Source organism: Diabrotica virgifera, chromosome 3 (assembly GCF_917563875.1).
Source record: "Diabrotica virgifera virgifera chromosome 3, PGI_DIABVI_V3a".
In the NCBI taxonomy this organism is placed as follows: domain Eukaryota; kingdom Metazoa; phylum Arthropoda; class Insecta; order Coleoptera; family Chrysomelidae; genus Diabrotica; species Diabrotica virgifera.
In genome coordinates this window covers 66,348,158-66,375,213 of record NC_065445.1, presented here as the reverse complement: position 1 = coordinate 66,375,213, position 27,056 = coordinate 66,348,158, and the positions used below count along the sequence as shown (strand labels likewise).

Sequence of the window (27,056 nt, the reverse complement as noted above, 5' to 3'; positions counted from 1 at the left end):
TGAATTGCCGCTAAGAATTTGTGCCGCCATCATATGGTGCCATCTACACCATCGGTAATATTTATGTTCGATAGATAGCAGTGCCTTCTGCTTCAGTCGCGTCACACACTAACAGCGATGCCATATCAATTACTTTGTACAACAAAATGTTTTAATGTTAGTAGGTAATATAAGCCTACTACTATAACGTCTATTTATAACGCATCAACGTGACCTTCTGAAATTAATTTAACTACTTTTGTTGAAATATTTTCAGTCCCCTTGCTTGGCCGTATTAGATTTTGATATATTTTGGGCCGGTATTTTCTGTTTCGATTAAACCCGAGTTGGCAATTGGAATTTTAATGTTTTTAAGTACCATAAAGTTGTCTTTTTTCTTTGTATTTTTTCATGTATCTCTGAAGCTTTGTATTTGACTATATTTTAAATTGGAATTGGAGCATAGTCTTCATTTGTCAAATAGTGTTTCTAATAACTACCATCCATGGTATTTCTCTTTTGTCGCACTTTTATGTTTATTAAAGATTTTAATTGAAATTATTACTTTATTTTTAAAATTTTCATTGTTCATTACTTTTTGCATTTGTGGTGAGCTAAATTTAGGAGAAAACAATTGGACGATATGTAAATAGATATAGAGTAAGCGTAAATAACCACTTCTAAAATTAATTGAGGAGAGTTTAAAAATATTTTCACCTTCACATTAAAAATAAAAAAAGGATCAATATACAAGGAATAATAGGTAACAATCAATTTTAAAAATCTTACATCTGTATTGATTTCTTCTCTGTACAAAAACAACAGAAATAAATAAATATTAGCGAAGACAAAAGAAAAAATGTGTTGTCACTTAATAATAGGTATGTTAAATAAACGTATTGATTAGTCTGATGGAAGTAGAACTTAGAACTTATATATGGAGCTAATCTGGATCGGTATAAATTAAATGAGAAAGAAAAAAATCTAATAAACAGTTTTTTTAAGAGCAGGAAGAGAAAGAATATGGAATATTAGAAAATGAAAACGGCGCGGCAGAATAATCATCGATAAAGAAGTAAAAAGAGGAAACGCGATAACGATATCTGGAACAATTGTTTTATCTGATAAGAAACGAAGAAGAGCCAGAAATTGCTATCAAAATAAAAAATATAGTAAATAAAGCAGTGTGGATTGTTTCTGTGTTTGAAAAAGGTTATGGGTTTTTATGAGCTTCTCCGGACGGGTCAGTAGGTGACAATAATATTGTGGAAGTTAAGTGACTGTATTCATCCCGAGAATATTCATCTCTAGAGGCAGCCGAATCCATAAAAACATGTAGCTTGTTAAGTAAATGTCCCTAAAGAAAACAATAACTTCTTCTTTAGCCTGTTTGCATCCACTCCTGGACAAAGGCCTCCCATGAGTTCTTCACTCTTCTCTGTTTTGTGCTATTTGGTACCAGTTTCTCCCCACTTTTGCTTTGGAGTCATCTAGCCATCGTTTTTGTGGTCTTCCTCTGCTACGACTATGCTCGCGTGGTCTCCAATCTAAAATATTTCTCGTCCACCTTTAGTTGTTTTGTCGTGGCACGTGTCCTATCAGTGGCGGATCCAGGGGGGGCGATGGGGGGGAAATGTTTTAATTTATGTATTTATCAGTCCAGAAAAGGTGTGGAAAGAATATATTAGTGTTTTTAAATATATTTTTCTACAAACGTGTTAAAAATACAATTTATAGCACTCCATAGGAGCGTTAAAAATGCTACTTTAAAGCACCGGTGCTTTAATAATTTTAAGGCACTGCAGTTAAAAGTGAATTGTCAAATTGTGAAACGTCAAAATATTTATATTTCATTATTAACATTAATAGATATTAATAATACAACTTGCGCAATTTGAAAAAGGTGGGTGGTTTAAAAGGCTTTTTAAAATTTAATTTAAACTGTATTGCATTTTAACACGTTTTTAGAAAAAAACTATTCAAATTTGTTAGAATATACAAAAATAAAAGTAGATGTTATTCTGATTTACGTATTGACAGTATAGGCAGTTTTGATGTAATGTCAAGAAAAATAAAAAAATGGAATGTCAGTCAAGTTCAAGTAAAAGTTTTTGTAGGTATTGTCCTGTAATTGAGAATGAATAAATTATAATTGTTGATATATACGCACCATGTGAATTGCAGAATGAGCGAAGCGAATCTTTCACACGAAACTTTCACATACGTGCCTTAAAATTGTACTTTTAACATTTATATCATAAATAACTATTATTACAATTTTTGTGTATTTGGACTTGTCTACCTCGGGAATAAGATAATAAGTAATATGTCTGTTTGTCACTATGTCTGAGAAATCTTGTAGCCTGGATAATTAAAAGGGTATAGCTCAGTGGTAGAGCGTTTGACTGGAGATCAAGAGGACCCCGGTTCGAATCCTGGTGTTTTCTAATCTTTTTTTAAATTTTCATATTGTTTTAATAAAACTGTTTGGAAAGTAGTAAGTAAAAATTAATTTAATCTTTAAATAAAATACAAATAAACTGTCCGAAAGTATATTTATTTCATTGAAATCATATTTAGAAGTATAACTTCTTACGTGCGTACAAAGTACACACACATTTTTTTTATTATAATATAAACATTACAAAAACATTCATTTATTTTTTCAGATGGATAATTATACATGTTTTAAAATTACAATATTATATGAATTATGAATTACATATAAATATATTTTATTAGTATGGGACTTGGCCAAAACGGGCCAGTGACGCCAGTGTATTTTGAAATGAGTAATTTATAAGCCTTATAAATTAAGAAATAAAAATAATCACAATAAGCATATTTAAAAAAATATATGTAATCCTATATTCTGTGAACGCATACTAAGCATCTCCACGTATAATTATAAAATTGTTTGCAGATAACAGATTCGTCGAAAATCTCTCGAAAATTGCGCGCCTAGCAAAAACTATATTAATTCGCCGAAAATATAAATATGTTCACACGCCGATAGCTGACTACGAAAAAAGAACACCCTTATTAATTATTAGTAATTAGTGTATTTTGGTTATCGATGCAAATAACATCTCTAATACTGATTCGTGCAGATCTTAGTTTGTACATTGTTAGCGTGATTAGTAGTATTTTGAGTTTATTCTTCTTTTTTTATATTAATATAGTTTGTGATTTACGAAGAGTTATAAGATGTCAAAGAAACGATAAACGAAAGGAATCAGAAGCTTCTGCCGAGAACTTAAAAAGTAAAAAATTGAAATGTCGCAATATAATTGATTAATTTTTTTTTTAAATCAACGTAATTTGGGTGATAATATTAATAGTAATGATGATAATAAATATGTACAAGGTACATCTTATCAGATAGATCATACTATGAGACCTACTTATCTTGGATCAAATTTAAGTTCTGAGAGAATTCAAAAGAAGTCATGCGATTTTTCAGTGTGCCCGATACAAATCAACGATGATGCAGTAAATACCAATTCTGCTTTCGAGAGGTTTATGGAAAAATGTATGTCTAAAAAGGGTCGTTTTCACGCTACGTCTTATTGTACGTTTTGTGTGTCATGCAAAACGTACGACCAAACGTACGTTTTGTCAAGTGTATAGATACATATTAACGTTTTTCAAACAATGTGTTCAATATTCGCAACAAAACAATTTTGCCAAGGATTTTAACTGCCTCCAAGGTAGTTTGACCTCCATCTCTAATCATCTCTTTTGTTATTCCGTCGTCTCTATATTTTCCATTTTTCATTTGATTTAGCATTTATAACTTCGTCGTTAGTAATAAACCATACCATAATAATAACGTTAGTAATAAACAATACCATTTATACTACAGCTAACGATCAAATGTGTAATTTGGAAGAGAAGTGTCAGAAGAAATGGAGATAAGGAGAGGGGCCAGGCAAGGTTACTTACTGTCGCCGTTATTGTTTAGTGCTTATTCTGAAGAAATCACACAAGAAGCTTTGGTAAACGAGACAATCGGCATAAAAGTGAATGGAAATTTAATTAATAACATTAGGTATGCCGACGATACAGTCATAATATCAGACAACTTGGAAGACTTAGAAATAATAATGAACAAAATATTAAGATTGTAGTGGAGAATACGGACTCTCTCTAACATCAAAAAACCCAAATTTATGAAAAATAGCAAGAACAACAGTACAAATGAAATATTAACTGTAGGCGGCCAGCAGTCTGAGAGAGTAAAAAAATATACTTACTTGTGAACGATAATCACAGAAAATAACGATTAGACTGCAGAAATAAGAGAGAGAATTGAAAAAGCACGTGCCAACTTCGTGAAAATAAAAAAGATTTTATGCACCAAACATCTGATACTGGCCCTCAGAATAAGGCTAATTAAATGTTATGTACACAGCGTGCTTTGCTATGGAGCTGAATCATGGACATTAAATCGAAATGCAATAAATCGACGGCTCTCTTAGCAAGACAGAGACGAACTAGTTTTGGTGTTAGTGAAATAGTTTTCAGTATTTTTTTCTGTTAACAGTCATTTTTAATATCTTTATTATAACCTTTTGGGTCTTATTCTGCGGTATCTCATGAAACTGATTACGCAAAAAGATCTCATGGGAATATTTTTCCCAAGAAACGAGAGGTTTTCGCCTTGCTTAAACATATTTTGCTGAATTTAAAATCAAAATCCTATTATTACATCTACAGATGCATATGAAATATGATACTACATCCATGGTCGTCGTCCACATGTTTACAAAAAACATATTGTTTCCATAAACTATAAGCGCTAAAACAAATTTAGCAATTTCCCTATTCTACTTTGCAAAATTCATATAGTGTCACAACCACAACCCTTGATTATACATTTGACGCACTGTTCGTCAACGTGTTAAAATTTTTATGTGTATAAACAAAATTTGTGCAATGCAATACATTTTTAACATGATTTGTCGACAGTGAATGGAAGAGGTCGTAAAATTTTATTACCATCTGTGTGAGATAAGATGAATGCCTGACTAACTGGAAACTGGAATATTTAGTTAGGTAGACACATATTATGTAATTAGTCTATGTTGTGAGGCCGCTTCCGTCTGAAAAAAAATCTGATTTGGTTTCTTTGCGGATTCCTATTCAAAAATGTCCCCTTTAAATAAATCAGAAGGGTGCCGGCGAAATTTTTGGGCAGAAATTGTTTAAAAAATGTTTCTAAACAAATTCACAAGATTACCATTTTTTGTCCAGGAAAATATTTTTTCTTGTTTTTTGGGTCATTCTAAGCAAGAAAGATATCTTGTCATTTTTCTCAAAAGTTGATAGTTTTCGAGTTAGACGTGAATTAAAATCTGAAAAATGCGAAAATACACATTTTCGAGGCGTAAAAACTCATATTTAAATTATTATATTTAAGGTTGGCAAGTCCTTAAAGTAAAGTTTAAACATTCATTTTTGAAATTCTGAGTAGTAATCGGGTCTAACTTCAATTTAGACGGTTGTTTTTTAATTGTTAATTATGCGCGTCCATCCGATTTTAATGCCAATGCGGCAGGCTCTATTTCAACCATCTCCTATTTTGCCCTGTAATTTTTTAGGTTTTTTGGCTCCTTCTAAACAAAAAAGATATCTTCTCATTTTTCTGAGAAGTTAACAGTTTTCGAGTTACAAGGGATTTAAAATCTGAAAATTGCGAGAATACACATCGTTTGCTGAGAACATTAGTGACGTATTGAACGATGTTTTAATGTAATACCGCCACATGTTGCGAGTTCTAGGGGTATTTTACAGAAACGTTTGCACAATATTCCGAAGTATGGGAGAGTTGTAGAAGGAAGTAATAGGACAAAGAATTTATGTTTTTATTTAACTATAAACAAATTAAGGAGAAGAGCATGCAAAATATTTTTATGAATACCCTTAATATTGGAAATCGATTTCTTCGAACAAGTTGGGATGAGTCAAAAGATTATAACATCGTTCAGAAAGATAATAGAGGAAATCATCAAAAACGCACGATAGACGAGAAACTTAAGGAAACCGTCGTAAGAAAACACATAAATAGCTTTGAGCGCGTAGAGTCTCACTATTTAAGAGCTCAAACTCGTAGAGAACGAGAAGAAAAGCAGTTTTCTGAAAAAGAAGAACATTTTTTAACACAGAATGTAATATCTCTTTTTTTAAACCGACGAAAGATCAGTGCGCAACTTATGAGGTGTATAAACAATGCAATCAAGAAGAAAAATACAAAGGCCAAGAACAATACACACGTCACATTCGTAGTAAAGAAAGAAGCCGAGAAGAAAAAGCAAAAGATATTACAAAGCCTACATAAAAAATAATAAACTCATAGTAGCTTGCTTCGATTTGCAAGCAGTATTACCTATGCATTGCGGAGATATTTCTCTCCATTTTTTTATAAGTCCTGCCTCAATTGCTTTAATTTTACGATTTTCGAAGTAGCATCGCAAACGGTTCCTGCTTTTTTGGCACGAAGCCACTGCTATGCGAGGAGCAAATTAAATTGCAACATGCCTCTCTAGCTATTGGAATGAAATGGACGCTGAAGACTTTTTTGACTTCAAGTATCTTTCAAAAATTTTTGGGCAAAAATTCACCAAAAATTCGGATAACGAGAAAGTAATATGGAATAATATACAAATTCTCAAAGTAGAAACGTGTTTTCCTACAAAAGTTTTTTACAAAACTAACTTACAACTATAACTATACAACCTATAAAACTATTGACCTTTCTACTCGTCGTTTTTCTGATAATAATAATATTTTAGAGCAATATAACTTAAAACCAGCCTACGAAAAGCCTCCTACTGTAGAAGAGAAAACAAAAGAGCATTTACTGGAACTATGCAAAAAAATCTTATTGCAAATGTACACCAATCATTTTATTTCAATTTGTTGAGTTAATTTCTTGTAAGTGATTTTTAATAATATACAATTATAATTATTAGATTTATCTAGTAAACTACCATTTATAACTTTGTCTGTTTTTTCATTGTTAATCTGTATAACCATAACCGTAGCAGTTATGGTTGATGAGTTATTTAAAAAGATAATGCAATACGAATACCGCTATATCTTACAAATATTTATAACGGTTAAATATTACTTGTTTTTGAAAAAAGATATCCATTCGTGTGCTATTGAATTACTAATATTCTAATATTCAATTACTTGTCTTAAAATATCTATTTTGTAGAAGAAGAAACCCGCAGTTGTATCGGTATTGAATGGGATGTGCGATGTATTAAGATATATGAGCTTTTAAGCTTCGAAAATGCGTATTATCGCATTTTTCAGATTTTAAATCGCCCCTAACTCGAAAACTATCAACTTTTCAGAAAAATGACAAGATACCTTTCTTTCCAATTTCTGGCCAAAAATTTCGCCCTCAGATTTCCTTCCGCAAAGAAACCGAAACATAATTTTCTTTCAGACGGGAGCGGCCTCACAACATGGACTAAATGTTTCTTGCTATTAACATTGTTATTAGGCGTTGATAAAATTACTGTTTAAACAATTTGGCATCATAGTCAATTGAGCCGATGGGTGTAACGATAAAAAAGTGTTCAGGTTTCTACATCGTACTGAGTCATCATGTAGAAATCTACAATTAAGTTGAAAATGTTACCACAATGGCATGCTACAGTAGAGCCATCTCTAGGATCAGAAACAAATTAATTGAGGGTTGATATCAACCTTAGGCGACACACATAGTGAAAGCGGTTTCCGCTAGCGGGCAAACCGCGCGGTTCTCGCGCGCGGGTATGGTAACACAGTGAAGACGGGTAAAAGCGAGAGAGATCGTTCAAATCTGGCAGTTGCGTCTACTACTTGTAGCAAAATGTCGTCTTCCGATGATGATATAATTGCTTTAGATTCTGTTTTGACTAAACTGAAAAGAAAGAGAGTTGATGTACATCCTATTAATCGAGAAAGATTAATTTATGGAGAATATCATCATCTATTTCAAAAATTAAAAGATAATGAACGATTCTTCCAGTATATGAGAATGACTCAAGAGACTTTTAAATATATTTTGGAGAAAGTGGAGTATCGTTAAAAACAATATTAAACGCTCAACTTACAGTCAACCAACAGAATATCGAAAGAGTTGAGAATATACATATCTGGGTACGAATTTAAATAGCGAATGGGACTACTCAGAAATTAAACAGCGAATAATAAAAGCGAAAGCAGCATACTTTAGAATGAGACCCATTTTCAACAGTCGAGACATATCATTAAAAACAAAATACCGTCTGTTGAACTGCTATATATTCACAGTTCTGCTCTACGGAATGGAAGCTTGGACACTAACTGTTACATCTATGAATCGGCTCGAAGCTTTCGAAATGTGGTGTTATAGGATCATCTTACGTATATCCTGCGTTGACCGAATTACTAACGAGGAATTCCTGCGTAGAATAGGGAAAGAGTGTGAATTTCTCATAACCATCAACACAAAAAAATTAGAATATCTAGGACATGTAATGAGAAATCAAGAACGTTACGGCCTTCTCCAACTGATTCTCCGAGGGAAGGTATGTAAATGGTAAAAGAGGACCGGGAAGAAGACGCATTTCCTGTCTTCAAAATTTACAAAAGTGGTATAATACCATTACCACTGAACTGTTCCGCGCTGCGGTAGACAAAGTCAAGATAGCCATGATGATCGCCAACATCCGGAACGGATAGGCACTTTAAGAAGAAGAAGGAGTATCGTTTAATTAAAAACTGGTGTAATTTACATAAGCAGGCTATCCTTCCGGAAGAAAGGCTTGTTATAACATTGAGGTAAGTAGTTTTGTTGTAAATTTATTTTTCAAGTACTGATTTAGTTAATAGTTAATACTGGAATGGTTTTAGAAATACCTAAGTCACACAAAATTACGGTTTCAATAAGATTTACTTTATTACTTTTGTTTATTATAATGTACAATTATTTATAAAATTAATCCATGGAGAACTATTAATTCTTATTATAAAAGAGCGAATAAACTAAATTATCATTGCAGTAAACATTAAAACCGCGCGGAAAAAACTAAATTCTCATTCTAGCAAAAGCGGTCAGGCGGGTTGAGGCGGTTGGACCGCGCGGACCTGCTTTGACTATGTTCGTGTACATTTAAAGACGTGCATTCTTTTTGAAAACGTTTAAAAGCGGGTCCCGCTAGCGTTGCCCGCTAGCGGAAACCGCCTCCACTGTGTGCGCCGACTTAAGAAGAAACAGTAGCGATCAACAGGTAGCAAAAACGCGTTCCAAGATTGCGGCTGTAATTTTGAATATTTTTTCGAGATATTTGACACACGTATTCGTAATATAATAAAGAATGGCGGTACAGAGCCTAATTTGAAAAATATATTAATATGTGGAAATTACTCTGTAATTAAACACAATATTAAAAAACGAGCCTGTACCGCCGTATTAAGAAGAACAAAAAAATACACTTTCTTCAAATAAACTTTTTTATCCGATGCCTAGATTTTGTGTCATTTTGGAACTATTAAAATTTTTTATTTCATTAGTAGTTCCAAAATGACACAAAATCTAGGCATCGGATAAAAAAGTTTATTTGAAGAAAGTTTATTTTTTTGTTCTTCTTAATGACGGTACAGGCTCGTTTTTTTAATATTGTATTTAAATACAGAGTAATTTCCACATATTAATATATTTTTCAAATTGGGCTCTGTGCCGCCGTTCTTTATTATATTACGAATACGTGTGCCAAATATCTCGAAAAAATATTCAAAATTACAGCAGCAATCTTGGAACGCGTTTTCGCTACCTGTTGATCGCTACTGTTTCACCTTAACTGTGTGAATGGGGTGAGCTTTGTGGTAGGGGAGCAAAGTATGCTAAATGTGCAGTCACTCGAGCGCTTTGGGGACCTATTGGGTTGTGAAGAGTAGGTCCTAAAACCAAAAAAAGTTAAGTAAAGTTTTCCATTTTAGGGGGCGCTTGCCATTTTTTAATTTAATTTTTCATTTCCAACAATTGTTTTTTCCGACTATAACGCCATCTATCCATAATTCGAAAAAATGTTTCAAATAAAAGTTACTTATTTTTACGTAAGGAATCCAAATCTGCAAGAAAAAATGGGGGCTCCTATTTAAGATTTTAAAGTAACCCCCCACCCCACTCCCGTGGGGGGTTGTGTTTGATGCCATCCGATAGATTTTTCAAAAATATTAAATAAGTGTATTTTACAGTTTTTCGATCTGATGTTTATTTCGCGAAATATCGCGGGATTCGTATTTAAAATATTAAATTTGCCCCCACCCCTCTCCGTGGGAAGTCGTGTTTGGTATCATTCGATAGATTTTTAAAAAATATTGAGCACATATTTTTTAGTTTTTCGATCTGTCATTAATTTCGCGAAATATTCGCTTTTTTCTTGTGAAACTTTGGGGCTCACCCATTTCCTTACGCCCGGCTCAAATCGCCAGATTTTTGAAATATACACTCTTTTGCATGTACTTAACTTACCTTATCTTAATCTGACAATTTCGAGTATTTTTAAGGATAGATTTTTTTTTCGGGCCCCCCTTACGAACTCCCCTGTGTTAAGACCCAATATATGGTAGAGGTACATCTGCAGTGTACCAGGTTTCTCCCCATATGATAATCTGACGCGCTCGAGTAACTGCAAAAATCCCCGCTTGGGCTCCCCTACCATTGTATGTTGTAAAAATTAATAATAAATACACCTACATAAAATTTTTAACTCCAATATAAAATTAGTTGTGAAAACAACTACTGTTTGTGTAACATAAAATACTTCAAAATGCAAAAATTCTACAAAAAACAGCAAGAAATTCTACAGACTGACAGCCACAAAAGTAAACAAACCAGAAACGTCTCAAATTATTGTACAGCTGGTTCCTAAAAAAACTGATACGACTCTTAGTAAGATTTGATCATTTTGAGCAGTGTATGATTGGTCTGACATTATATTATATTTATTATGAGAGACAAATAATAAAATAAACAAACAAACAGTCATTTTTTGAGGTTGAAGTTATCTGACAAATTTTAAGATTTGGTAGTGACAGTGACATTAAATAATAAGTATTTATCCTTCAAAATATAATAAATTAAATATAATTAAACTCATATTCATTATATCACACCTCACCAAAAGCTTCTTACAAGAACATTGTCAGCGATTTTGATATGGCTTAGAGCCAGACCATGCCCCGCTCACTCTAATAAAAAACATGTAATCGTATTTATTTTCCTTCCATTTAGTCAGACGCGCTGATGTCGGCCTTGTGATTGGTGGAACATGACTTTTGACAAATCCTGCGCTATCTGTGAATCTGTGTTCAGTGTTCGTGTTCGTTCGTTCGTTGTCGTTCAGTCATTTTATATGGTCGGTTTATGCGTTTATGTGATGTGTTTGTGTCACCATAAAAAGCTGATATTCTATTCAGTCGTGTTTTTCTGATATTTTTGTTATTTTGTAATCGAGTACCTTTTTAAAGGTAAGTTTTTCTGATTGTAATGTAGAGATTTTCTGATTGTAGGTACTGTTTATCCAACAGTTTTAAAATACACATTTTATTTCGCGTTTTGTTGTTAGGTCTAATGGCTCCCATCAGGTGTTGTGTGCAGTCGGTTGAAAAATTCAACGAGTAAACATATATTTAATCCAAATTAAATACTCATATTTCTATGTAAAATGTCACATTATTGTATAAATAAATAATTAAGAAACAAAAGTTGTTTGTGTTGTAACTTTATTGTCCACTTGAATAAAATATTAAATATTGGAAGTACCGTATGGAGGCTATGATGTACGTAGCATGGAGGCTAGATTACGCCACTCTTCCTATCCAATCAACAACAAGAACGTTTAAAATTTCACACCTATCATGTCGAAGCTACAGACCACTTATGTGGAGGCCAGATTTGTAGTACCCTTCCATTTAACCAGGTGCTGAGATGGCGCTGAAATACGTGACATATTTTTTAAAGAGTAAGATCGCATTCTACCAAATCACACAACACTTTTTTCTATGAGCCAGACTACATCAAGATCGCCTATAAATCGTGCTGGTAATTGCCTTGCAGCAAGACCAAAAACAAAAAGAAGAAGAAGAAGAAAGTACACTGCTCAATTTTCCACAAAATACGCTTTAAGAGTCGTATCAGTTTTTTTTGGAACCAGCTGTACATAAAATTTGGAAACATCCCCAAACTTTTTTTTTGTACCAATCTATTTTCAATATACTGAGACTAGAGCGTTCATAAAATGAGAATATATGTTTTTACTTAATAACAGGCGGTAGCTGGTTATAATCAGAATTTAGTGTCCTGAGGGCACATATAGTACCCTTATGTTTCTTTTACTAAAAGCGTGGCTATCGCCTACAAGATCGAAGCCAAGGAAGTCACTCGTCAGTTTTGAAAAATATAACCCGCCTAATAACTTTTTGGATATATTTTTTGCCCAATTTTTAAATTAATCTTTTTTGAAAATGATTTTATATGTGGCAATGGAAAATGCAAACGGAAGCTAAGAATGTTATATATTTATTACATTTATTACATCTACATAATATTATGTTATGGCTTAATGCCATATAATAGTTATTTTTGATATAAGTGTTAAAAGTACAAATTTTAAGGCACATGAGTGCCTTAAAAATGTACTTTTTAACACGTATATCATACAATATTTTTTCTACAAACGTTATAAATTTATAAAATACAATATTTTTGTTAATTGCTGAAACCATGAAATCTACGACCCGTAAAAGGTAGAACTGGTTGTCTACACTAGAGGGGAATGTCTAAAAATTCTTAGCGAAAATATTATACTGCTACATAAACTTGTTTTATCTACTCTATGTCATATTATGTATAAGTTTTTAGTTTGTGAAAACTGTCATTATACATAGCAGTGCGTGAAGTATTTAAAGTGTGCGTGAAGTAACAATGTATTTTAAATGGGACTTACTTTTTCGCACTGTTTTTGAAACACTTTCATATAATCAAATATCCTTAACTTTCGCGTTGTCATGGTGATGACATAATGAGCAATAAATTACGACAAAAGTTTTGACAGTTTTGTGGTTTGAAAGAATTTTTAAATGTCAAAGTTCTAAAAATTGTAGAATAGAAATGAATTACAGTGACGAAGAGTTACAGTTTTTTTATTTGTTTATGGTAGAGTAGATAAAATATTGTATGAAACTGTGCGTGAAGTACTTTTTGCGAAATTACGCGATGTATAGCACTCGCTCCGCTGTCGCTCGTGCTCTAAATATCGCGTGCGTTCGCAAAAGACATACTTCACGAACTGTTTCATAAATAACTATTTTCTACAATCGTGTTAAAAATGCAATAATGCAGTTTAAATTAAATTTTAAAAAACCTTTTAAACCGCCTTTTTCAAATTGCATAAGTTGTACTATTAATATTAATGTTAATAAATGAAATATAAATCTTTTGACGTTTCACAATTTGACAATTCACTATTAACTGCAGTGCCTTAAAAATTTTAAAGCACTATAATAGTGCCTTAAAGTAGCATTTTTAACGCTCCTATGGAGTTCTAAAAATTGCAGTTTTAACACGGTTGTAGAAAAATAATATTTAAATTTCCAGAACCATCTTATTCTATATTTTTATAAATACTTTTACTTTTTATGACTTTTTGAAAACTATATGTATATATTTTGTTTTGTTTTAAACTGTGTGTGTATGTATTGATAAAGAGAGAACGGCACTAGATAACGTTTTTGTCATAGATACATTTACGTGTTACTAATAAATCACAATCACGATGTTTACAAAATATAACAGAAAAACACAAATTTGCATGCAAAATATCGGCTAGACGCAATATAGACAAGTTTATTGGTCATATTTTTTATTAAATGGCAAAAACCAATCTATTAATGCTATTATATCATCAAAGTAACTTTTGACAAAACCATTTTGCTTTGACGACTGCGGCAGTGGGTTCTTTATGGCTTTAGTTAAAAAGTTTCTATGAACGTGAAATTTTTTATTGAAAAGTCAATGGTGTATATAAAAGGGAACTTTATAACAGTATATTTTAAGATTTAATGTAGTTCTAAAAAAATATTAGGGTTCAAAAAAGAAAATAAAGTTGAATTTTTAATTCAAGTAGTGGTAACGTAAAGTAAACTGCAATGTACAAGAATGACAAAAAATAGGCACCATCTATGTTAGAAAATGAATAGAGGATACTTTATAGTAAAAAAACATAACTTGAGAGCAGTTCAAAGAGACAATTCTTAAAAATTGAGTTATAAGGAATTAAAAGATTGCAAAAAATCAACAATAATTGAAATGAAAAACGAGTATCCTTATTTTCGAATTTGATGACTATTCTGCTTTTTAAGAAAATAATACTTTTATTTCAACAAGGTTTTTCACAATTTAACCTTAGTAAAATCATTTAAGATCAAAATGAATCCAAACCTCGCAATTATAATTGCCTTCATCGATCTTCTTGAAAATTTGGAATTAAGTTCATTTTACCCTCCTCTTCAAACCTGACTTGAGAAAGGAACATAAATAAAGTTAATTTTACATGGGCTAAAATTAATATTGATTTTGTCGCACATGGCATACATTTTACTGTCATTTTTTGTTTTATAAGTTGGAGGTATTTGACTAATTTTCGTTATAACTTGCTTAATTTGCATGCTAGAGGCTATTATTTAAGTTTATTTTGAAGGCCTAAAAATGTGCTTTAAAAATATTTATTAACATTTTTTATGAAAAATTAATAGTGCAGTCACTGAAGGTTTTCACCTCCGATTTCGTTGAACCTCCATCGATTTTCATGAAAATTGGTAAGCAGTTAGAGGACACCTCAAGAAACAAAGGTAACATGATGCTAACTTGCGCTTTTACCCTGGGGGTGGATGCCACACCTATTGTGGGGTGAAAATTATATTATTAAAAATAACACCATAAATCGATAGAGGGACAAATTCTAAGCAAAATTTGTTATTTTAAGTTATTAACATAAATCAATACTTTTTGAGTTATTAAAGATCAAAGGTTTTATTTTTTCTTAAAAAATGCATGTTTTAAAGCTGTTTTTCACGTATAACTCAAAAACTATTACCTGTTGCAAAAAAGTTATTCTTACCAAAATTGAAGACAATAAAAATTAAATACACTGTTTACTGAAAGTACTAAACTAATGTTAATTCAAAGGGAGGTATGGGTAATTGAATGTATATTTTTTTCGATGAGTACTCAAATCTAAGTATTCAAGCTTAAATAACGGGAAAACGATGCATTTTATAAAATATACCCACTAAAGACTTATCAAAGTATTTCAGAATGTCTAACAAATGAGCTCCAGAAGAAGTTAATAGCATCTAAATTAAGCAAGTTATGATGAAATGAAAAGAACCCTTTCGAAATTTTTACGAAAAAGTGAAAAATAAAACATACGCCATTTCCACAAAAATTAAAATTTATCGAAATCCTTACCACAATTTCTTTGTATTAGCTTAAGTAATGATTTTAACAATTTTCACCGGTATAAAATGCATATTAAAAAAAAGATATAATTTTAAAAAATCAGAATTTTTAAAATTATCGTCATTTTCGTTTTTTTTTTTGATAATAACTATAAAAATACTCAATTATGTAAAAAATGGTAAATAACCAAATTTGAGTTTTTTCTATATAAAATATTATAAGTTTTTACCATTTCTGTAGGGTGGAAAATAACCGAGATGGAAACGTTTAAAGCTTAAATTTTGCTGCGAGAACCATGTAACCGTGGCCATTTAATCTTTGATTTTTAAAAAAATAAGGGGCGTAAAAGATTAATTTCAACGCGTTTTAATAGCCTTTGGAATTATCTTTCAAACCGTTTTCAGGTGAACCTGATGTCTTAAAAGTTAATGGACTTATTAGAAAAAAACGATAACATTTTTTGGAAAATTTTTTAAAAGATTAAGTTTGAAAAATTTTTGGAGCATAAACTTTAATGCTATTTATGTTATAAAATATAAGTTTCTGTTATAAAATGCACAATTTTCCCGTAACTTAAGCTTGAATACTTATATTTGGTTACTCGCCGAAAAAAATTTGCATTCAATTACCTATAACTCACTTTTAGTTAATATTAAAAGATTTTTTTGGTAAGAAGTTTGTTTAATTTTTTATTATATCCCATTTTAGTAATAATAACTTTTTTGTAAAAACTTATAGTTTTTCAGTTATATATGAAAAATCTGTTAAAAACATGCATTTTTTATACGAAAAATTAAAATTTTTGATCTTTAATAACTCAAGAAGTTTTGATTTATTTTAATAATTTTATATAACAAATTTTGCTTAGAATTTGTTCCCCTATCTAATTGTGTGGTTATTTTTAATAAAGTAATTTTCACCCCGAGACGGGGTGGCATCCACCCCCAGGGTAAAAGCGCAAGTTATCACCATGTCACCTTTGTTTCTTGAGATATCCTCTAACCACTCACCAATTTTTATGCAAATCGATGGAGGTTGAATGAAATCGGAGGTAATAGCTCATATCCACCTTCAGTGACTCCACTATAATTATTTTTCCGTTATTTGAGATCAAATCTTTGCATAAATTTACGAAAAACAAAAAATTCGTTTTTCATAAGTTGCTTAATATTATCTAAAAAATTTAATGAAACTGACTAGTTTCTTTGTTTTTCTATAGGCTTCTATTTTAATAAGAATGATTTTTTCCTAAAAATGCGTAATTTTCGAATTATTCGCGAAGAACTATTATTGAAAAACCTGTTTTTTTTTGGAATCTTTAAAAACATTTTATTCTACATTTTCTTTATAAAATTCAATTCTCTATCAATTCCCGGTGTTATTTTGAAATTTTAAATTTCCACCCCCGAGAAAGCGTGGCATTTACCCCTGGGGTGGAAGCATACATTGCCACTAAGTCAAGTTTGTTATTTGCATCATTTTTGAGCTACTGTCAAAATTTCAAACAAATCCATGGAGGCCTTTAGAATTGCGAGGTGAATTGCTTGAATGAATGTACTAGGTACCTGTGCTATCAAAGTGACAAGCAAACATTTGTAAGGTTGCAGGATGCAACTATGTAGTTTAATATTTTATTGTAAACATGTACGGGAATAAAATCCGTCAAATATACCAACTATTAAAAACGTGACACTATTGACCCACTAAATTTCAATTTACAAATATTGATGACATAAGTTATATAACATGCAACTCAGTACCGGCGCTAGGGTATAAGGCGCCCGCCTGTAAAAGAAGCATAGGCGCCCTTCGGTGTCTTTTAAATTAGTATTTTGTATAGTACCGACAGAAAAAAGGTCATTTTGGCGCCCCCCAAACAGGGGCGCCCGCCTGCAGCGCATCCCTTGCAGGCCCGTTATCGCCGGCCCTGCATGCAACAATACAACCTGATTAATAAGGAATCTGGGTGTCGGGTTTCGCAGACGATACTGATATCGTTGCGAATGAGATGCGATATGCCCTTTATTTATTACATAGGAAATTGGTGCCTGAAGAAGAAACTATCTGGAAACCCTCTTTAATCTAAACTATAATATATTCACTTTACAGAAATGTAGTTTGTCAACACATATATGCACAGAACACATGAAACATGATATTTATAACATAAACATCACGTTTCACGTGTTCTGTTCATGTATGTGAGCAAGTGATACCTGATGCTTATATTATACTTAAACATCAGGTTTCAGGTGTTGTGTGCATGTATGGGTTGACAAATTACCTTTATTTAAAGTGAATATACTATAGTAACTTTTACCAATAAGAGAAAGCTTACTGGAGTGAGTGAGCTAAGATCATTTAAGGAGGAACTAGAAAAAAACAATGAGTTTAAGTATCTAGAGGTAACCCTAAATTACAAATTCCATTGGAACACGCATATGGTCAACATAACCTGACAGGGTCACTTGAGTCTTCTGGAACTGCAGAAGAGTGCTGTAGATAAAACGTGAGAGCTGACACCAAAGGTAACCTCTTGGTTAAACACATCAGTCATTACGACGTGTGCTTCAGGTCTTAGGTGGAAAAAGACGGCTTTATAATCTACTGCAACCTCTTCCACCACCCTCCAAAGACACCACCCTCGAATAGTACAGGAACGGCTATTACAGGTCTTCCCCGCTATAATTATATATTTCGGCAGTAGCCTTTATGACCATACTAATAGGCTGGGCTGATTATCGGAGAATAGGCCATTTTTGGGAAAAGTTATTTACCAGCAATTTTATTGCTGGAATCGAATTATAAGATCCTATTTATTAATAATATAGGTAGGTATGCAAAGTCCTCAGATAGTGTGCTACTTTTTTTATAAACAAAATGGCGCCCGAAAATCGTGTTTTTTTCAATTATTGCTCTATAACTCCGAAGATTTTAACTTTACAACAAAAACACCCAAATAAAAATTCACCGTGATTAAATTCTGCATAGAGATGTGTTTTTCCTGATCTGCTCCGACGAAAATTTTCCTCGGAAAATGCGGGTTTTACCAACAAAATCTTTAACTTTCAAATAAAGTTTTAGATAAGTAATTATTTACCAATAATTAAATAATTTGGTGACTTAAAAGCCTTCTTGGTTTAGATTTTAGTTCCAGAAGCTGGTGAAAATTAAACGAATATTTTAGCAACAATTCAATTATTGTTAATTAATAATTTACAGTCGCAATAATAACCAAAATAATTATGATACACTGATCAAACTTTGAAATCTTATAAAGATGAGATGCCTATTTAACATTTTGTCGACAAAATATAAATCTTTTATTTTTTTGCATAATCTTTAAATGTTTAAAAAAATAGTTATAAACAAATTAACGTTTCTCAGAAAGTTTTTAGTATATTATAATTTTAAGAAAGAGTTAAAATGAGCATTTCAAATATCTTGAAAATGGATGCCTTAAAACTTTTTTGCAACCATTTGCAAAAAAGTTATGAAACAGCAAAATAAACATACGATTACTACGGTATTTATATATATTTTTTAATTCTTTCAAAGCGTAGAAGTGAGTTTAAAGTACAAGCTAATTATTTATAAAAAAATATCGATTATCAGTTTAATGGTTATATTTTAATTAAAGATTATAAATATATTTTTTTGTAATTTACACGCGCGAAAGTAGAAAAATACAGTACCGTAGCTACTCGCCCACATACACAACTCGCGCGAGTTTAAGCGTGTCAGTCGCTTCGAGTGAACATTTTATCTCCGGCTCTGTATCAAGCCTACTTTCGCGCTAAAAATTACAAAAAAAAGTATTTTTAATCTTTGATTAAAATATAACCATTGCACTAATTTTTGACATTCTTTGTGAGTAATTAGATTGTACCATTGACTCACTTTTAAGCTTTAAAACAATTAAAACAAATTATAAACAACGGAGAATTCCTATATTTATTTTGCTGTTTCATAACTTTTTTGCAAAGGGTTGGAAAATTTTTTTAAAGCATTCGTTTTCAAGACCTATGAAATACGCATTTCAAGTATTTTTAAAATTAGAATATAATAAACAATTTCTGAGAAATGTTAATTTGTTTATAACAATTTTTTTTAAACATTTAAAGATTATGCAAAAAATGAAAAATTTATATTTTGTTGACAAAATATTAAATAGGCATCACACCTTTATATTCTTTCTAAGCTTGATCAATGTCTCATGATTATTTTGGTTGTTATTGCGACTGTAAATTGTTAATTTACAATTGAATTATTGCTAAAATATTCGTTTCATTTTCACCGGATTCTGAATTTATAATCTATAACAAGGAAGCTATTATTTCACCAAGCTATATAATTATTGATAAATAATTACTGGCCAAAAAAATTTATTTGAAAATTCGATATTTTGTTGGGAAAACCCACATTTTCCGAGGAAAATTTTCGTCGGAGCAAATCGGGAAAAACATGTCTCTATGCAGAATTAAATTGGGGTGAATTTTTATTTGAGTGTTTTTTGTGTAAAGTTAAAATCTTCGGAGTTATAGAGCAATAATTGAAATAAATACGATTTGTCGGCGCCATTTTGTTTATAAAAAAGTAGCACACTATATGCGGACTTTGCATACCTATATTAATAATATATAGGACCTTATAATTCGATTCCAACAATAAAATTGCTGGTAAATAACCTTTCTTTGTACTTAACGAATTAGATAAGCGTATTATAACTATTTTTTTTTTCAAAATTTAAAGATTATGCAAAAAAAAGAAAAATTTATATTTTGTCGATAAAATATTAAATAAGCATCTCATCTTTATAATATTTATAAGTTTGATCAATGTATCATGATTATTTTGGTTATTATTGCGATCGTAATTTGTTAATTAACAATTGAATTGTTGCTAAAATATTCGTTTAATTTTCACCGGCTTCTGGAATTACAGTCTATACCAAGAAAGCTTTGATATCACTAAGTTATTTAATTATTGATTAATAATTACTTACCTAAAACTTTATTTGAAAATTAGAGTTTTTGTTTGGAAAACCCGCATTTTCCGAGGAAAATTTTCGTTGGAGCAAATTGTGAAAGACATATCTCTATGCAGAATTTAATTGCGGTGAATTTTTATTAAGGTGTTTTTGTTGTAAAGTTAAAATCTTCGGAGTTATAGAGCAATAATTGAAAAAAATACGATTTGTCGGCGCCATTTTGTTTATAAAAAAAGTAGCACACTATCTGCGGACTTTGCATACCTATATTATTAATATATAGGATCTTACAATTCGATTCCAGCAATAAAATTGCTGGTAAATATCTTTTCCATGAATTTTGCTAATTAGCCCAGAGTATAAATCTTAAATCAAACAATACTTGGAGGCTAAATTATGTATTAAACAGTCAAAGAAATACTACTGGAACTATATTTAGGGAATATCAAGCTTTCAGATGAACTCAGATATGAAGACATCAGAGCTAATTTTCATTGAGAAAATCAGCTTAACATAATTAGACACAGAGGAAGAAATACATTACTTCCTGAAATGGCCCGATCAGATGGACTTACCTATACAAAAAATCACCACTAAAGAAGTTAGAAATATTATCCAGCATAAAATTAGTCCAAAAAAAGCTTCAGAGTATGACCTCATCAACGGGAAAGTACTGCAGCAATTAACATACAAAGTTCTGAAAATGATAACGCAAGTATTTTTTGCAATATTTATGCTAGGGTACTACCCAGAACAATAGAACGTTGCTCAAAGTATTCTCATACCTAAGCCAGGGAAAAATAAAACTCAGGTGACTTCATACAGGCCAATAAACCTGCTACTTGTTTTATCAAAAATCTCGGAAAAACTTCTCATTAAACAATTATCCTCAGTTACAGAAGAAAGGAAGCGAATTCCCCAACACCAATTTGGGTTTAGAACACAAAACGGAACGATAGAACAAGTACATAGGCTGGTAAAACTCATCAGAAGTGATCTAGAAACTAAAAGGTTTGGTTCTGCTGCATTCCTTGACATTGGTCAGGCCTTTGACAAGGTATAGCATGCTGGAATGCTCTTTGAACTAAAGAAAAATCTTCCCCATCCTTTTTATCAAATCCTAAAAAGCTATATTTCCAACCGACATTTCCTAGTCAAGCAGGATAATGAAAACACAAGCCTAAGCCCAATAAAATCCGGAGTGCCACAAAGAAGTGTCTTGGGACCGATATTGTACTTGCTATATACTTCTGACCCACCGAAAAGTAACAGAACAACGTGTGCAACTTTTGCTGATGACAGTGCTGTACTAGCCTCTCACCATAATCCAATCACAGCATCCACATCCACATCCCTTCAAAAAGACCTTAATAATATCCAAAGATAGCTTAAAAAATGAAAGATAAAGGCGAATGAGAGTAAATCCACCGATGTATCATTGACAATGAAAAAACAAACATGTCCATCTTTAACTCTGAATGAAACACAACTCCCACAAACCGCTACTGTCAAGTACCTAGGAATCTACCTTGATAGAAGATTAATTTGGCAAAAGCACATTTTCACAAAAAGAAAACAACTAGGAATAAAATTCAGAGAAATGTACTGGATCATCGGTCGTAAATCTCAACTATCTCTAGAAAACAAACTGCTGATATATAAAACTATATTAAACCAAGTGTGGACCTATGGTATCCAACTTTGGGGGACAGTCAGTTAAACAAACCTAGAAATACTGCAGACATTCCAGAACAAAGTTCTTAGAACAATGCTGAATGCCGCTTGGTACGTGCCAAACTATGTGACAGAGCAAAACCTGAATGTGCCATCCATAAAAACAGTAATAACAGAATATTACAAAAAAATTTCAAGAGACTAGAATCTCATCCAAACAAGTTATCCAGCAACTTCACTGATGACCATAATGATATACGACGCCTGAAGATATTCAAATTAGTGGACCTAGCAAGAAGATTCGAATAATCTGTGATAACTAAACTTATTTTAACTTGTTTTAATTTAATTTATGTAAAGAGAGTGATCACTGGATCTCCCTACATAGGTCAAATTTTCAATTTTTGTCAAATAATTTACCTATTGTTTTTAGTTAAGGACAGATTTTAAATATTACATTTACAAAAAAAAAATATACATATATCATCTAAGAAAACAAAAATCACAAATATTAATAGGGACTTAATATGGTTCACTGATGGATCTAAAACTGCCCATGTTAATGAATCGGGAGTCTTTCGGCAGACATGCGATAAAAGATCTCACAGCTTAGGTTAAGTTAGGTTTCTGTGCGCTCATCACGAAAAAATATTTTTATATGTTTCCCACACTTTTAGTAGAATGTATGTAGAGGTATCTGTTACGATGCTGTCTTTATCTAGTAATTATCGTCTCATTTGTCGAATTTCTTTATGCATGTTCTGATAGCCATATTTCTCATCATGACCTTCTATTACCATGAATTTTATTCCGAGATCTCCCCTTTGTCTCTTTTATCATTCTGTTAATTTTTATATCAATTTGGCAGTATTTTGTCCCATCGTTATTCTTATGATTTTTGCTGATGTCTATATATTGCAGAATCTCTTCGGTCATCCAGTCTGTTTGGTCTTCTTCTACTTTTTTTAGGGAATCGTCACTTGATGTTGTTACGCTCGTTATTTTTATTTTAAGTTGTAATGATATGATGCCCAGGTCAACCGTAGAGGATCGAAGGAGTATCCATGTTGGCGCATCCCCTCTATATACCACCACTAGTCGAAACAGAGGGAGAAATGGCGTCGAGAGCGTATTTAAGACGAGCGAGGAGAATCATAAAATCAGTTCTTCTTGACGTACTGAATCAAGAAGAGCTCAATGGCAGAGATGCGACGGGTTGAGTCGGGACTTTGCCGTATTGACGAGACGTTTCGCTGTTACCATATCCGCAGTGAGCGGTAGAGGCCAGTGGCCACCTCCGATCGGGAGACGATGGATGGGCGACTGTGTGTCGCTGTTTGTTTGGATTGAAATCACATTGGATTGAAATGTGATAAGCTCCGGCCGAGTCTGAATGTGTAGATATATTGATTCCGTCTAGCGTGATCGCTATTGTATATATTTTGTATTATTCTAATATTGTTATTATGTTTGGATGACCGTAATAAGTATGATGTTATTTTTCCTTTGCAGAAGATAGAAGTATATTTTATTTCGATCGGGCGTATAACATTGGATATTTTATACATCCATGTTATAAATCACGTCTTCTTCATATGTTCCTATGACGGATCAATTATAAAGGGTTTATATCCAAATATTTGTACTTTGGTGGTTAGCATGTAGATTCTAAGATTGCACTGATGATGATCGGTCAATCGATCGAAAACTAGTTATGTTTTTGATGTAGCCCTGTATAGGGATTTTAACAAATATACCTACCTTTTATAAAGGCTTTTATGTTTTTGTAATGGTATACAGCCAACTGTATATAAATATCCTAAATATATTTACTTTGTTTTTAACCTGTGTTTTACTAAGTCTGTCGTGCTAAAAAGCTACCTGTCACAAAGTTTGTATCTTACACTTTGTATTTTGTATCATTCTGGTATTATATTTGTTAATGTAATTTAAGTCTAAGATTCACCGCTTGTAACAGAAGTCCCTTATAATCAAGATACATTCACAAGCTTAATCCAGAAAGCTTTAAGGTTCATCTAAAATTCAAGTAGTTTCCACCTAAATCAAAAATAATTGCCAACCGTGAAACGTGATACCCAAAAAGCCAATCAATTGATGAATGTAAGTGATTATTGTCAATGCAAAATGTTACATTGAGTTATTGTCAATTAAGATCAAAACGAGACTGCCAGTCTGCAGAGCGATCGAGACAACCTGTAAAGAAGAAGAGGCGTGACTTGGCACAATGAAGTTAGGTATAGGTTAAAAGGTTAGAATATAAATATGTAACGTGGAGATTGTAAATCTTATACATTTATTAAATATAATATTTAATAAATACCTGAATATTATTATTACATGGCGCAGTCAGTACAAGAGCCAAAAGTACGGTTATTCAGAATGGAAGGAAAAGTGCCAGAATCCATGAAATTCGAGGGAAACTTTCATGAAAATTTTAGATGGTTTTAGATAACATTCAAAAATAAATAACCATTTTCAATTTCGTTGCAACACGAAACTACAGCCGCATCACTATTCTAGTGCAATCAGAGACTGCAGCAAGCACGTCTACCGGTTTCGAAACTTATTAGTCTCTCATCAGGAGGCACATATGCTGCTCTCTCTGACCCAACTAGAACAAACCCCGGCGTGCAATTACGGATTGCAACGAACGAAATGGCAGGGATGCCCTAGCGGCAACTGCTAACAAAAAACTAAGTTTTCAATCTAATAGCACATAAAACAACATCCAAAAATGTTACTCTACATCCTACCAGATTGAAAACAATGAGAACCTTCTCTGGTAACAACTCCGAGGCTTCTACAATCTGCAAGCCATAATGGATGCTGAGACTAAGGAAGATGAGGGAATTTTACAATTTATAACTCACGTCCCATCTGCTCAGCGCATAAAAGTTCCACTTTCCTTAGTGTCAGCATCCGTTATGGCTTGCAAATTGTAGAAGCCTCGGAGGTGTTACCAGAGAAGGTTCTCATTGTTTTCAATCTGGTAGGATGTAGAGTAAACTTTTTGGATGTTGTTTTATGTGCTATTAGATTGAAAACTTAGTTTTTTATATATAACATTCTCAAAATACCAGAACTTAATAAATTTCATAGTGGCATATCAGAATTTAAGAAGTGTTATGCTCCCAGAAGAAATAACACATATCAACGTTTTGTATATAAAAGAATTTAAGATGCAGATGAATCTTTTGATAGTTATCATAGTGATCTAAAAAAGTTGATACAAAGCTGTGAATATTACACCCAGGAACACAGCATATTGACAGATAGGTTAGTTTTAGGAACAAATAATCCATCAGTTCAAGAAAAATTATTAAATGCTCAAAAGTTAACGCTTGAAACAACAATAGAGATATGCAGAAACTCTGAAATAACGAAAAGGCAGTTAAAATCTGTAAGAAACAATGAAAGTTTGGAAGTAAATGCAGTAAAAAATAGACAAGAAAGTGGAAATACACAAAGTGAGTTAAAGTGAGTAAAAATTGCAAACGTAAACATGTAGCTGCCAAGTGCCCAGCGATTGGAAAAAATTGCTTTAAATTTAGTGGAGCAAATCACTTTACTAATGCCTGTTTTGCTGAAATGTCCAATCAGCAAAGATATAAAAGGCAAAATGTTAAAAAAGTTAAAGAAATTAGAAGACATGACGAGAACATTCATGGCTATTCAACAGATGATGACATATATGTGCATACCGTGAAAGGAGTGGGAGCAATCAATAGTAGAAATCGTAATCAATGGATCGAAGTAGTCAACATAAACAACCAAGACATTGAGTTCAAGATGGACACTGGTTCAGAAGTACATATATTACCTAGGGATATCTTAAATGTCTTATTCAGAAACAGTAAGTACAATATTGAAAAGTGTAATACTATGTTAGAAGCTTAAGCGTACACGTTTGAAAACTTTAGTGAAAATTACTCTAAATTGTAAGAGGTTAGATAGGAATTATAATTTAGAATTTGTAGTTTTAAATTTAAAAGTCCAGCCAATTTTGTGTTTAAAAACATGTTATTCTTTTGACTTAATTAAAGAAACACAGAGTGTGAATGTTGATGAGGAACATACTAATGAGGAACATACTAATAAGGAACAATTATTACTAGAATATAAATATGTATTTGAGAGAATGGGCACATTTACAGGTTTTTGTAAAATACAATTAAAAAATGATAGTGTTCCAGTAGCTAGACCAGCTAGAAGAGTACCATTTACCATAAAAAATAAGCTAAAAGGGAAATTAAGTAAATTAGAAAGTAGAAATATTATATCCAAAGTAACAGAAGCATGTGAATGGGTTAATAATATAGTTATAGTTGAGAAGCCAGATGGTTCACTGCGTCTGTGTCTAGACCCTCAAGAGCTTAATAAATGTGTTGGGGAATATTTTGAAATTCCTAGTTTAGAGGAAATAAGTTCGAAACTGTCAGGAAAAAAATATTTTTTGTTTTATACTTTAAAGATGGCTTTTATCAAGTTAAATTAGATGAAAAATCTAGTTTCTTAACAACATTTGCAACTCCATTTGGGTGTTACAAATTTCTTAGATTACCATTCGGTCTAAATCTGGCCCCAGAATATTTTCAAAAATTAAATTGTAAAAATTTTGATGACATTGAAAATGTTATTTAAATATTTTGATGATCTATTAATTGCATCTGATTCCATGGAGGAGCATGACAATACACTTAAAAAAGTGTTCGATAGAGCTAGGGAAAAGGGTGTAAAGTTTAAGAAATCAAAATTTCAGTTTAGACAACTGACAGTGAAATATATGGGACACATTTTTAGTGAAGATGGTATGAAAATAGATAATGAAAGATTGAGGGCTAAAATGAGCTAAAAAATCAGTCAATCAAGAAAGAGCTTCAAAAACTGCTG

At 32.0% G+C, this 27,056-nt stretch overlaps 1 protein-coding gene and 1 long non-coding RNA gene across 10 annotated transcripts in view; one reads left to right on the top strand and one right to left on the bottom strand.

The window, feature by feature from the left end:
• The window catches only part of LOC126881865 (potassium voltage-gated channel subfamily H member 6), a 1,259,880-nt gene that overhangs the window by 412,053 nt on the left and 820,771 nt on the right, over positions 1 to 27,056 (bottom strand). The window lies entirely within an intron of this gene.
• Positions 11,404 to 11,727, top strand: LOC126881869 (uncharacterized). The gene is made up of 2 exons (XR_007697046.1): positions 11,404 to 11,490; positions 11,589 to 11,727. It is a non-coding gene; the product is annotated as an uncharacterized LOC126881869 (long non-coding RNA).